Source organism: Theropithecus gelada, chromosome 6 (genome assembly GCF_003255815.1).
Source record: "Theropithecus gelada isolate Dixy chromosome 6, Tgel_1.0, whole genome shotgun sequence".
Taxonomy (NCBI): Eukaryota; Metazoa; Chordata; class Mammalia; order Primates; family Cercopithecidae; genus Theropithecus; species Theropithecus gelada.
This window is the reverse complement of record NC_037673.1, coordinates 85,786,283-85,801,255: the sequence shown is the minus strand read 5'-3', so window position 1 is coordinate 85,801,255 and position 14,973 is coordinate 85,786,283.

The window sequence follows — 14,973 nt, the reverse complement described above, 5'->3', positions numbered from 1 at the left end:
ACAAGAACTCAGCTACAAATAAAGGTCTTGCACAAAGCCTCAGCCCTCTGAAACCATCCAGAAAAGAAGTCAGCTGATTGTACTCAAATTATACTATGGTGAAGGAACATCAGCTTACACAGATGAGAAAGAACCAGCACAAGAACTCTGGCAACTCAAAAAGACAGAGCGTTTTCTTTCCTCCAAATGACTGTACTAGTTCTTCAGCAAGGGTTCTTAACTAGGCTGAAATGGCAGAAATGACAGAAATAGAATTCAGAATATGGATAGGAATGAAAATTATTGAGATTCATGAGAAAGTTGAAACCCAACTCAAGGAATCCAAGGATTCCAATAAAATGAATCAGGAGCTGATAGATGAAATGGCCATTGTAAGATAGAACCAAATTGATCTGATAGAGTGGACAAGGATGCTAAAAGAATTTTATAATGCAATTGTAACTATTAACAGCAGAATAGATCAAGGTAAGGAAAGAATCTTGGAGCTTGGAGACTGGTTCTCTGAACTAACTCAGCCAGAGAAAAATAAAGAAAAAAGAATAAAAGAGAATGAACAAAACCTCTGAGAATTATGCAATTTTGAAAGGAGACCAAATCTACAAATCATTGGTATCCCTGGAAGAGATGGGTAGAAAGCAAGCCACTTGGAAAGCATATTTCAGGATATCATCATGAAAACTTTTCCAGCCTCACTAGAGAGGCCAACATTCAAATTCAGGAAATGCAGAGAACCCCTGCAAGGTACTATACAAAATGCCATCCCCAAGACACATAATTATCAGATTCCCCAAAGTCGAATGAAAGAAAAATTGTTAAAGGCAGCTAGACAGAAGGAACAGGTCACCTACAAAGGGAACTCCATCAAGCTAACAGCAGATCTTTCAGCAGAAACCCAACAAGCCAGAAGATAATGGGGGCCTATATTCAGCATTCTTAACAAAAGGAATATTCAACCAAGAATTTCACGTTCAGCCAAACTAAGATTCATAAGTGAAGGAAATAGAAGGTCCTTTTGAGACAAACAAATGCTGAGAGAATTCATTACATCATACCTCTCTGACAAGAGGTCCTGAAAGGAGTGGTAAATGTGGAAAGGAAAGACTGTTACCAGCCACTACAAAACAAAAACAAAAACAAAAACACAAACACAAACACCTTAAGTAAACAGACCATTGACACTGTAAAGCAACCACGTAAACAAGTCTGCATGATAACCAGTTAACAACACGATGACAGGATCAAATTCACACATATCAGTATTTACTTTGAATACAATTGGGCTAAATGCTCCCATTAAAAGGCACAGAGTGGCAAGCTGGATAAAAAGCAAGATCCAATGGCATGCTGTCTCTACGAGACCCATCTCACATACAATAACCCTTATAGGCTCAAAGTAAAGGAATGGAGAAAAAAACTAGAAAGCAAAGGGGAAACAGAAAAAAGCAGGGGTTGCTATTCTAATTTCAAATAAAACAGACTTTAAATCAACAAAGATTAGAAAAAGACAAGAAGGGCATTCCATAAGGGTAAAAGGTGTAATTCAACAACAACAACAACAAAAGAACTATCCTAATATATATGCACCCTACACAGGAACACCCAGATTTATAAAGCAAATTCTTAGGACCTATAAAGAGACTTAAATTTCCACATAATAGTGGGAGACTTAAACATGCCATTGACAGTATTAGACAGATCATCAAGGCATAAAATTGAGGCAGAAGATATTCAAGACCTGAACTCAACACTTGTACTAATAGATACCTACATTACTTTCCATTCCTCAAACAACAGAATATACATTCTTCTCATCACCATATGGTACATATTCTAAAATCAGCCACAAAATTGGACACAAAACAATCCTCAGCAAATTAAAAAAACAACAAAACTGAAACCATATCAACCACACTCCCTGGCCATAGGGCAATACAAATAGAAATCAACATTAATCAAATCACTCAAAACTATACAATTACATGAAAATTAAACAACCTGCTCTTACATGAGTAAACAATGAGTTTACTTTGAGTTATCAATGAAATTAGGCAGAAATCAAGAAATTCTTCAAAACTAATGAGAACAAAGACAAAACATACAAGAAACTCTGGGATATAGATAAAATAGTGTTAAGAGGGAATTTTATAGTGCCAAATGCCCACATCAAAAAGTCAGACAGATCGCAAATTAACAACCTAACTTTACATGTAGAATAGCTAAAGAAACAAGAGCAAACCAACCACAAGGCTAGCAGAAGACAAGAAATAACCACAATTAAAGCTGAACTGAAGGGAATTGAGAAACCTAAAACCATGCAAAAGATCATCAAATCCAAGAGTAGAATCTTTGAAAGAATAAATAAAATAGACCACTAGCTAGACTAATTTTGAAAAAAGAAGATCCAAATAAACACAATCAGAAATGACAGAAAGGACATTACCAGAGATCCCACAGAAATTAAAAAAAACCCTCAGAGACTACTGTGAATACCTCTATGCACACTAACTAGAAAATCTAGAAAAAAAGAATAAATTTCTGGAAACATATGACCTCTCAAGGTTGAATAGAAAAAAAAAAATCAAATCTTTGAACAGACTAATAACGAGCTCTGAAATTGAATCAGTAATAAATAGCCTACCAATAAAAAAAAACCAAGGACCAGATGGATTCACAACTGAATTCTGCCAGATGTACAAAGAAGAGCTGGTACAATTCCTACTGAAATTATTCCAAAAAACTGAGAAGGAGAGACTCCTTCCTAACTCACTCTATGAGGATCATTCTCATACCAAAATCTGGCAGAGACACAACAAAGAAAGAAAACTCCAAACCAATATCCTTAATGAACATAGATGTAAAAATATTCTTGATGAACATAGATGCAAAAATTATCAACAAAATACTAGCAAACCAAATCCAGCAGTACATCGAAAAGGTAATTCACCACAATCAAGTGGGCTTGATCCCTGGGATGCAAGGTTGGTTCAACATAAGCAAATCAAAATAATGTGATTCTCCATATAAACAGAACTGAAATCAGAAACCACATGATCATCTCAATAAATGCAAAAAATACTTTTGATAAAATTCAATATCCCTTCATGTTAAAAACCTTAACAAACTAAGCATTGAATGAACATACCTCAAAATAATGAGTTGTCTATGAGATACCCATAGTCAACATCATACTGAATAGGCAAAAGCTGGAAGCATTCCCCTTGAAAACCAGAATAAGACAATGATGCCCACTGTCAACACTTTGATTAAACATAGTATTAGAAGTCCTAGCCAGAGCAATCAGGCAAGTGAAAGAAATAAAGATCATTCAAATAGGAAGCAAAGATGTCAAACTATTTCCATTTGCAGACAATATGGTTCCATACCTAGAAAATCCTATAGTCTCTGCCCAAAAGCTCCTAGATCTGATAAACAACTTTAACAAAGTTAAAGGATACAAAACCAATGTAAGACAATCACTATCATGTCTATACACCAACAGTGCCCAAGCTGAGATCCAAAACAAAGAATGCAATCCCATTCATGATAGCCAGAAAAAGAATAAAAACCTGGGCACACAGCTAACCAGGGAGGTGAAAGATCTCTACAATAAGAATTACAAAACACTGCTCAAAGGAATCAGAGATAACACGAACAAATGGAACAACATTCCACGCACAGGGATAGGAAGAATCAATAGTGTTAAAACGGCCATACTGCCCAAAGAAATTTACAGATTGAATGCTATTTCTATGAAACTACCAATGGTATTTTTTGCAGAATTAAAAAAAAATTTTTACATTCTTATGGAATGAAAAACAAGAGCTCTAACAGCCAAGGCAAACCTAAGCAAAAACAACAAAAACAAAAACAAACAAAACAAAGCAAGAAACAAAGCTGGAAGTATCACATTACTTGACTTCAAACTATATTACAAGGCTATAGTAACCAAAACAGCATGGTACTGGTACAAAAAGAGAAACATAGACCAATGGAATAGAACAGAGTGAAAATAGCTGTACAATTGCAACCATCTGATCTTAAAGTCAACAAAACAAGCAATAGTCAAAAGACTTTCCATTCAATAAACGTTGACAAGATAACTGGCTAGCTATATTCAGAAGATTGAAGCAGGATCCCTTTTTCACACCACATACAAAAATAAACTCAAGAAGGATTAAAGACTTAAATGTAAAACCTAAAACTGTAAAAGCCCTGGAAGGTAACTTAGGGAATGCCATTCTGGACAGAGGCCCTGGCAAAGATTTTATGATTAAGATGCCAAAAGTAATTGGAATGAAAACAAAAATTGGCAAGTATGACCTAATTAAACTAAACAGCTTCTGCACAGCAATAGAAACTACCAACAATGTAAACAGACAACCTACAGAATTGGAGAAAATTATTGCAAACAATGCATCTGACAAAGGTCTAATATCTAGAATCTATAAGGAACTTAAACAAATTAACAAGCAAAATACAAGCAACCCCATTAAAAAGTGGGCAAAGGATATGAACAGACACTTCTCAAAAGAAGACATATGGAAAAAAGCTCAACATCACTGATCATTAGAAAAATGCAAATCAAAACCACAATGAGATACCATCTCACACCAGTCAGAATGGCTATTACTAAAAAGTCAAAAAATAAAAGATGCTAGTGAGGTTGAGTAGAAAAGAAAATGTTTATACACTGCTGGTGGGGGTGTAAATTAGTTCAGTCATTGTGGAAAGCAGTGTTGTGATTCCTCAAAGAATTTAAAATGGAAGTACCATTCAATCCAGCAATCTCATTATTAGGTATATAACAAAATATATATATTTGCAAAGACATAGAATCAAACTAAATACCTATCAATGGTAGATTGAATAAGGAAAATGTGATACAAACACACCATGGAATACTATGCAGACATAAAAAATAGTAAGTTCATTTCCTTTACAGCAACATGGATGGAGCTGGAGGCCATTTTCCTAAGTAAACTAATGCAGGAACAGAAAACCAAATACTGCGTATTCTCATGTATAGGTAGGAGCTAGACATTGAGTACACATGGACACAAAGAAGAGAACAACAAACACGGTGCTCCTTTGAGGGTGGAGGGTGGGAGGAGGCAAAAGATCAAAAAACTGCTTATCAGGTACTATGCTTATTACCTGGGTAATGAAATAATCTATACATCAAACCCCCATGACACACAATGTACCTATATAACAAACCAACGCTTGTATCCCTGAACCTAAAAGTTTTTAAAAAATTAAGAAAAAGGAACATTAGTTATCTGTGCAACGTCTGTATCTCCAGTGATTGTGACACTAATTATTCAGTGGTACTTGTTATATACTAGTGGTTGTTTTAAAAAGTCTCATTTTTTTGGCCAGGTGCAGTGGCTCACACCTGTAATCTCAGCACTTTGGGAGGCCGAGGTGGGCGGATTGCGAGGTCAGGAGTTTGAGACCACCCTGGCCAATATGGTGAAACCCCATCTCTACTAAAATTACAAAAATTAGCCAGGCGTGGTGGTGCGTGCATGTAGTCCCAGCTACTTGGGAGGCTGAGGCAGAAGAATCACTTGATCCCGGGAGGTGGAGGTTGCAGTGAGCCGAGATCGCACCACTGCACTCCAGCCTGGGCAACAGAGTGAGACTTCCATCTCAAAAAGCAAAAACAAAAACAAAAAACAAAAAACAAAAAAACAAAACAAAACTTCATTTTTCAATATGGGGCCATTTTCAAGGAAGCAAGATTTTCTACCTTATGTAGAACACAAATAAAAGTTGCCATTTTTATAAGCAGGAGAGATATGGCTTTCAGTTTGTAGATACTTTATTTTTTATATTAATTTGATTTCAAAATTAAAATAATTAGCTTTTCTATTTAAAATGTGGATCCCATGAAATCATTGCCATCTTGAAGTAAACCATATATTTTCTTACTTAAACAACTATATTCCAGATTAGAATTTTTCACCCATTGATTTCCAAAGTACCAAAGTAATACTTATTCTTAATATATATGTGCAAAGCAGAATTTCCCTGACCTAATGGCTTATGGCACACATGAGGTCAGATTAACATTGTTGCTCAAATTATGGTGGCTTTGAGCATGCGTATCAAGAGACTAAAGAACATAGAGTCTTGTATTGAGAACACCTTAAAAGTCAGCTTTTCCGAAGATGACTTACTTCTTTCAAAATTTTGATGAATACAAATAACTTACTACTTAAGAGCATGGAATCTGGAGCAGATTGTTTGGATTTGAATTCCAGCTCCATTGTTCACTTGCTATTCACCTTTAGCAAATTACTCATATGCTCTAGCCTCAGTTTCCTTATCTGTATAATAGGGATAAAAACTGTAACTATCATATAGTGTTGTTGTGAGAGACAAATGAGTTGATGTGTGTAAAGCACTTAGACCAGTGCCTGGCACATAGAGGTGCTCTGTGTTAGCTGTTGTTGCTGTTATTATTCTCTTCCACTAGAATTCAAGTGAATGCCTGAGAGTGCCTACTAGTTTTATAAATAACACATCTTGTATTGTTTTCAGCTGTCTGTTTCCACACTGCAGATAAACTTTCTGAGTCTAGTCTCCTTCCACTCATAATGCTTTCTCTGGTGTCAGATGGCTGACCTCCCTCAGCCTGCTAAGGGCTCTTCCATACCTTCTGTTTGATCGCATGTGTGGGCATAGATGCTTCCCTTAGTTTCCTACAATCTTCCAGAGATCTAGCTCTAAGTTTTATCAAACTATTCTGAAGTCTCCTGGATAATACAAGGTAAGAAAACAGAAATAATAACTTGAAATTAGAACTAGAGGAATTATGGATTACAATAGAGACAACAACAACAACAATGCAACTCTCCACAGCCTTCAAAAGAACTAGAAGACCAAGAAAAATCCACAAACTGAATAAAACATAAGTTAGGGGAAGAACATTTGAAACAAGAAGAATAGCATGGGTTGACAAATAGTGTTGGGTGATGGCAAGTGTTGTAGGAAAGAACTGGGAGTGAGATTTTCTAGCAGAAGCAGAGCACAAACAATGCCAGCAAATTTTTACCCCACCAAAGGAAGGGGCCCTGTGTGAGAACTGCTGTGGGTAGAACCAAGAACAAGCAGGGGAGAGCATTAGTGCTCAGAGAAGCAATGTGAATGATTGTAGACAGTGTAGAGAATAGGGTGGCAGTATTAAATGATATTAAAGATGATACTGAAGAGAATACTGGTTACAGAGCGATACAATAGGAGATATATCTTTCATCTTTGTCCTAGTTTCTAGTGCCTAGCTCCTAAAACCTCTGTAATCTCAAAAGCAATAAGAGTGTCTTTGTTTGCTAATGAGATGATTGGTGGCTGGGGACCCCTAGTAATCAGAAAGACCAAGGCATGATTAGAGGGTCAGAACGTTCAGCCTCAACTCCTGACCTCTGAGGAGGAGAGGGAAGATGGAGGTTGAGCTAAGTATCAATAGCCAATGATTTGATCAATATGGCTACATAATGAAATCACAATAACCATCCCCTTCCCCAGTGACAGGGTTTGGAGAGCTTCTGGGTTAGCGAACACACTGAAGTGCTGGGATAGTGGATAATCCAGACAGGGCAAGGAAAGTCTATGGACTCCCCAACCCATGCATACCCGGTCCTATGCATCCCTTCCAATTGGCTGTTTCTGAGCCTTATCCTTTACAATTAACTTGTAAAGTGTTTTCCTGAGTTCTGTGAGCCATTCTAGCAAGTTATTGAACCTGAGGGAGGAGTCATGGACACCCTGAATTTATAGTCATCTGGTCATATGTACAGGTGGCAACCCAGAACTTGTGACTGGCATCTGATGTTGGGGTAGTCTTATGGGACTGAACCCTTCGGCTGCGTGGTCTGTGCTAACTCGGGGTAGTGTCGCAATTGAATTGAATTGTAGGACACCTAGTTGGTGTCCAGAGAGTGGGAGAATTGTTTGGTGTGAGAAAAAATCCCCACACATTTGGTGTCAGAAATGTTTGAGTAAAAACAGCTCAGCTATCTAAGGCAGATTTCTTGAGCTAAGAAACTGAGAAAGCAACCTGTTATGGTTTGAATATTTTTGTCCTCTTGAAAATTTGTGTGAAACTTAATCCCCAATGCAACAGTATTGGGAAGTGTGGCCTTTGCAAGGTGATTGAATCATGAGGATTTCACCCTTACGAATGGAATTAGGTGCCCTTTTAAAAGGGCTTGATGGAGAGAGTTTGCCCCCTTTTAACCTTCTGTTTTCAGTGAAAACACATCCTTCCTTCTCTTTGGAGGATGCAGTATTGAGGCACCATTCTGGAAGCAGGAAGTAGCCCTCTCCAGACAACCAAACCTTTTAGCACCTTGATTGTGGACTTGCAAGTGCCAAAACTGTGAGAAACAAATTTCTATTCTTTATAAATTTCCAAGTTTCAAGTATTCTATAATAGCAGCACGAGTGAACTAAAATACAACCCTTACCTCTTTTCTCCCATTTACCAGGTTCTTTTGATAATAGGTGAGCCAGGAAAAACTCATTCAGCTATGAACGGAAAAGTAAAAATGCTGAATTCAAATGAAGATGTTGTAAAAACACAAGAAAAATCAGAGCTCAACAACAGAAGAAAACTTCCCAGAAAAATACTGCTAAGATTAGAAGAAAATCACAAACATTTTAATATTATATAGAAAAACTATATATATATATATATATACACAGTCATAAAAATCATGGAATAGAAATAAAGGAACTCAGAGAAAAGATGGCAGACAGTAGGAACATGAAACTGAGAATTGACAGAATTCAGGAAAGAAATGAAAGGAAAAGATAAAATATTTCAGAAATGCAGATTAAATTACAAAAAGCACAAGTAACACCAGATATAAAAACACAATAATGACATGAGAAAGAAAATGGGAAAAAAGTAAAAAATAAAAAAAAAAGAGACTAGACAGAAAAATGGACAAAGGAGATCCAGAAACATATAATTTAATTTCTTGAGGAAGAAAAACAAAATAAACTAACAGAATAAATATTTTAAATTATAATTCAAAGGAATGTCCCTAAAATCACATGAGACTTGAATCTCTTGAAAAGGCGTATCATATACTGAAGAAAACCAATCCAGAATCAATATTAAGATATAAATAAATAAACAAATAAAAGTATTGGACTTTAAAGAATAATCTTTGGATAACTCCACAAGATATCCAGGTTATGAGGAACAAAAACTAAGCTGCATCATACTTTTTGAAAGCAGTATTTAATGCCTACAGAACATTGTAGAGCCCTGTACTCAAGAAGTCTGAGGCGAGCATTAGATACCCAGCCAAACACTCCTTTATGTGTACAGGTTTCGGATAATCTATGTACAACATGGAAGATCTTGAAGTTGCATATTTTCCAACCAAATGATGATTAAGCAAAGAAATGACAAAAGAACCAATAATAAGCAATAGACTTAAATACATTATCAATAGTAAGACAAAGGTATAAAAGGACAAAAGTGACATATTTGTGTATAATTGTTATATGCCTTGACAATGTAAAAATTGACGACCTGAGAAAAAAATGAAAGGAGAAGGAGAGATGGTAGAAAGTAGAACGAACTTGGCTGGGCACGGTGGCTCATGCCTGTAATCCCAGCACTGTGGGAGGATGAGGTGCGTGGATCACAGGAGGTCAGGTGTTCAAGACCAGCCCAACCACATGGTGAAATCCTGTCTCTACTAAAAATACAAAAATTAGCCGGGCATGGTGGTGGGCGCCTATAATCCAAACTACTCGGGAGGCTGAGGCAGGAGAATTGCTTGAACCCAGGAGGCGGAGGTTGCAATCAGTGAGCTGAGATCACACCATTGCCATTGCACTCCAGCCTGAGCAACATAGCAACTCCGTCTTACAAAAAAAAAAAAAAAAAAAAAAAAAAAGTAGACTGAACTTAATAGTTGTCTCATTAGTAATAAGTGGAAGTAAAACAGGTAACAAGTCAAGTAGCATAAGTGTAAGCATATGTAAATTTCCAAAAATAAATACTGTGAAAATAATTATTGATTAAAATTGGATAATGGAGAACTTGAGGGGTAGGAGGGGAAAGAGGTTAGAATAAATAGAAAAATGGATCAAAGTGTCATCCTTTAAAAGATCAGCATGGCCAGATGTTTTCTAAATCATATTTCCATAAAATCATTAAAGGCAGGTATTCTCAGTGCTTTTTAAGCTGTTCCAGCTTAATAAAGAAAACACAGGACAAGGTCGGGATTTATTTTATGAAGTGAGTATAACACTGATACCAAAACAAATTTTGTTGTTTGTTTTGAGACGAGTCTTACTCTTGTCGCCCAGGCTGGAGAGCAGTGGTGCGATCTCAGCTCACTGCAACCTCTGCCTCCCGGGTTCAAGTGATTCTCCTGCCTCAGCCTCCTGAGTAGCTGGGATTACAGATGCCTGCCACCATGCCTGTCTACTTTTTGTACTTTTTTAGTAGATACAGGATTTCACCATGTTGGCCAGGCTGGTCTTGAACTCCTGACTTCAGGTGATTCGCCAGTTTTGGCCTCCCAATGCTAGGATTACAGGCTGAGCCACCGCGCCTGGCCTGATACCAAAACTATTAAAGCTCCATGAGATAAAATCTACAGATTGATCTCACTTCTAAATATTTATGCAATTAAATAAAATACAAGCAAACAATATTCTACAGTACCTTAAAAAATAACACATCATAACCAAATGGGGGTTTATTCCAGCAAAGGAAGAATTGTTTTATATTAGTAAATTAATAGAGTTAAGAATAAAATTATATAATTATGTCTATGGATGCTGAAAAGACATGTGACATAATTCAATCTCCATTTTTAATTTATTAAAATTATAAATGAAAACTGATAGATTACATGTGTGTGTGTAGAAACATATATATAGCATATATACAAATACTTATACATGTACAGAGATATGTGCATATTTGTGTCTCATTATCTCCAAAACAGCATACTACAAAATAAATAAGCATTGAAGGAATTCTCAATCAAGTCAGGAATAAGACAGTAACACTCATTTTCAGCATTACTATTTAAAATTATACTGGCAACGTAATTAGATAAGAGAAAAAATTAAAATTATAAAAAGAGAAAATGAAAAGGCAACCTATGAATAAATAACTAAAAAATCCCCAAAGAATCTATTAAAAACTATTACAAAGCTCAGAAAGGTCACAGGATTTGAAATTAATATACAGAAATAAATACCTAATAGATGCAAAATCAATAAGTTGGAAGATATAATTTGAAGAAAAGACTCTTTTCACAATAGAAAAAAAAGATAAAACACAGTACCTAGGTGAAACTTAAGAAATGGGAAAAGCTTATAAGCTTTTCTGTATATTTAAAGTAAATTCAAATTGTTTCTTGTTACTCAAGAAAAATAAACAAGCAAGAAGTATCCAAAAACCCCAGCACTTTTTGTCTTGTTTCAGAGAAACAGAAAATAAATAAAAACTCTGTTGGCATTTGTATTCAAATTATATGAAATTTGTGAGCCAATTTAGGGGCAGTATAATAATTTTTTTGTTTTGTTTTGCTTTTGTTTTTGTTTTTGAGATGGAGTCTCGCTCTGTCGCCCAGGCTGGAGCGCAGTGGCTTGATCTCGGCTCACTGCAAGCTCCGCCTCCTGGGCTCATGCTATTCTCCTGCCTCAGCCTCTTGAGTAGCTGGGACTACAGGCGCCCGCCACCATGCCCAGCTAATTTTTTGTATTTTTAGTAGAGACTGGGTTTCACCGTGTTAGCCAGGATGGTCTCGATTTCCTGACCTCGTGATCCGCCCGCCTTGACCTCCCAAAGTGCTGGAATTACAGGCGTGAGCCACCGTGCCAGGCCTGTTTGTTTTTCTAGAGAGAGATTCTTGCTCTGTTGCCCAGGCAGGAGTGAAGTAGCATAATCATAGCTCACTGCAGCCTTGAACTCCTGGGTCCAAGCGATCCTCTTGCCTTAGCCTCCACAGTTGCTGAGATTAGAGGTGCAAGCCACTGTACTCCGGCCTGTGATGGTTAATTTTATGTATCAACTTGACTGGGCTAAGGGATGCCCAGATAACTGATAAAACATTATTTCTGGGTGTGTCTGTTATGATGTTACCAAAAGAGATTAGTATTTGAATTCGTAGACTGATCACAGAAGATCTGCCCTCACCAGCGTGGATGGACATCATCCAATCCACTGAAGAGAACAAAAAGGCAGAAAGAGGGTGTGTGCTCTCTTCTTGAGCTAGGATATCCATCTTCTGCCCTGGAACATCAAAGCTCCTGGTTTTCTCGACTTCAGACTCCAGGACTTATGCAAGGGACTACCCCAGTTCTCAGGCCTTCAGCCTTCCACTGGGACTTCCACAGCTTCCCCTGTTCTCAGGCCTTTAGACTTGAATTGAATTATATCACTGGCCTTCCCTTTGTTATCTAGCTTGCATACAGCAGATTGTGGGCCTTCTTGGCCTTCATAATCTCATGAGCCAATTCTCATAATAATTTTATTATATCTGTATCTTTATCTATCTATATATCCTACATATATAAGTTATCTATCCATCTATTTATCTATCATCTATCTATCCACCCTACATATATATGGGGAATTTATATATATAGGGAATTTATACATGTAGGATAGATAGATAAGTAAAGATATAGATATTCCCTATATATGATATAAATATTCCATACATTATATATATACACACACACATATATGGGGGATTTGGTTGCTCTGGAGAACCTTAATAGAAGAAGTGTACAAATTGTGAAAATTGAGAAGAAGTCCAGTGGTTTCCTCCGAAAAAATAGGCAAGGGGCATGAACAGACACAACGCAGAAACAGAAATCCATGTGGTCTCAAATACACATGAGAAGATGCTCAACCTCACTCACAGTGAGTGAAAAGCAAGTTAAAATCACACCAAGTTGTCATTTTTCCGCTATCAGGTTTGCAAAAACCCCAAATTTGATAATATATAATATTGATAAGTCTATGAGAATTATTTGCACTGCTGTGGGAGTGTAAAATGGTACAATTTTATGGAGGAAATATGCAACATGTAATAAAATAATAGGCAAGTTTTCATTCTTACCCGACAATAAGAATCTTATAGATAAATCTGTACAGATCATTAGAATCTTTTTGTAGCTGTGAGAGAAAGTTCACTGTGACAGCATATTCAGTCATGAGATTTGTCATATGGCACACAAATTAAGTTTTGTGAATCCTGTACACGTTCTTTTGCAATGTGTGGTTTTCAGTCCCTACATACAGATATTATGATGCTACACTTGTTCACTTCTGAGATGTAGCCTTATTGTTGAAGGTAAGGCAACCTGCAAAAGCATCTCCATTGTCCAGGTGGATCTGAAAACAGCAGTAACCATTGTTGTTTCTACATCTTTGCCTCCACTAGGACCTAGAGCACATGCAAACATTTAGGTTTCATCTTGAGCTGCTAATGGAGAAAGTGTTGAATGCCAAGAGATGCCAGATATACCCTTTCTGCTTTGTTTGTTTTTGCTGAGGGAAAATTAAACTTTGAACAGGTGGATCTTGTAGTATCTTAAATGGTATGTTCTTTGCACTGCAGTTCAGAACTAAGTGTAGTGAACTCTAACACACACACAAACACACACACATGAGAAATAGAAGGATAACTCGATAACTTTGTGCACACTTCATGAACATTTAACCTACTTCCTGAGTGTGGGTAAAATTGTCAGTGCCCTATCCACTTTCCCTTAGCACTCATCATTCTTGTGCACAAAGAATAATGGCCCCTGGCCTGCTACCATAAATGTAGTTCAGCTTTTCCCACAGCCAGGAGCTCCTTTTAGTATGTCTTGATGCTCCAAGGTGCTGTGCTTGAAGTACAAGGCCCAATGTGAGCAGAGAAATTTTCACCATCTCAGTCATATGTGCTGTCTCAACCTGCCTCTCTCGTCCCTGTGCCTTCTCACTTCCACTTCTTTCTAGGGAAACTCCAGTCTTAGAACATTCCTGGTGTGTCCTTGCCCCAAATAATCACATCAGAACATAATAGCCCAACATCAGATTATTTTCAAAGTCTGGTTTATTGAATCTTAAATTATACCATGAGGGAGTTTCCTACAATACGCTGTAGTAAAAGACTTTTCAAACCTGGCTCTGCTTCAGAAGCACGCATGGAGCTTTCTAAAAATATAGATGTAAGCCTCCATTCCCGGAGAGTCTGACTCCAGTTTGCTTTTATATCCTTGAAACCAGTATAATATCACACATCTTTTCTGTAGTTCTAAGTCTTAGTTCCTAGTATTACATGAGCAATAATAATTAGACTTATCACACATCCTCATCCATAAGGAAAGCAACAGTCAGCAAGTATGCTACCATGAAAATGCAGAGCTAAAAAAGGATATTTCTTAAAAGGAGAAAGTCTGCAGAGGTTACACTTAGCCTTCTACATGATTTCAGTGAGCATTTTAGCTCTTTGGAGCCATAGGTTCTCAAACATTACTACTTAATATTTTTCTAACAAAATGACTCATTTTGCTATTTTTCCAAGGACAAAGGAAGAAGTGGTGTGTGATTTTCACATCTCGAAGGGCACAGTATTGCAATGACAGGTTTACAGATTTTCCTGTTTCAAATATCCAAAGAACTTAGAGCCCGTGTAGCTCAAGGTACCCATAAACCTTTTCTCCTCCTAGCCATCCCAGGACCAAGAAAATGTCATGGTGCGATAATAGGGGTAGAGTTAAGTCAAGATGAAGAAAACCCTTCCCCATTACACAATAAATATCCTACCAACTTTGCCAAAAGTGACTCAAAACAAAAATAGGAATCAAATTTTTTAATGCTTGCAATCTTTAATAGGAGGAAGGAAAAGCAAGTAATATTGTCATTCACATTTGCTGCTGGCAGAACACTGCAAATTAAAAACAAATGACTTTCTTAATGTTCAGGGCAAA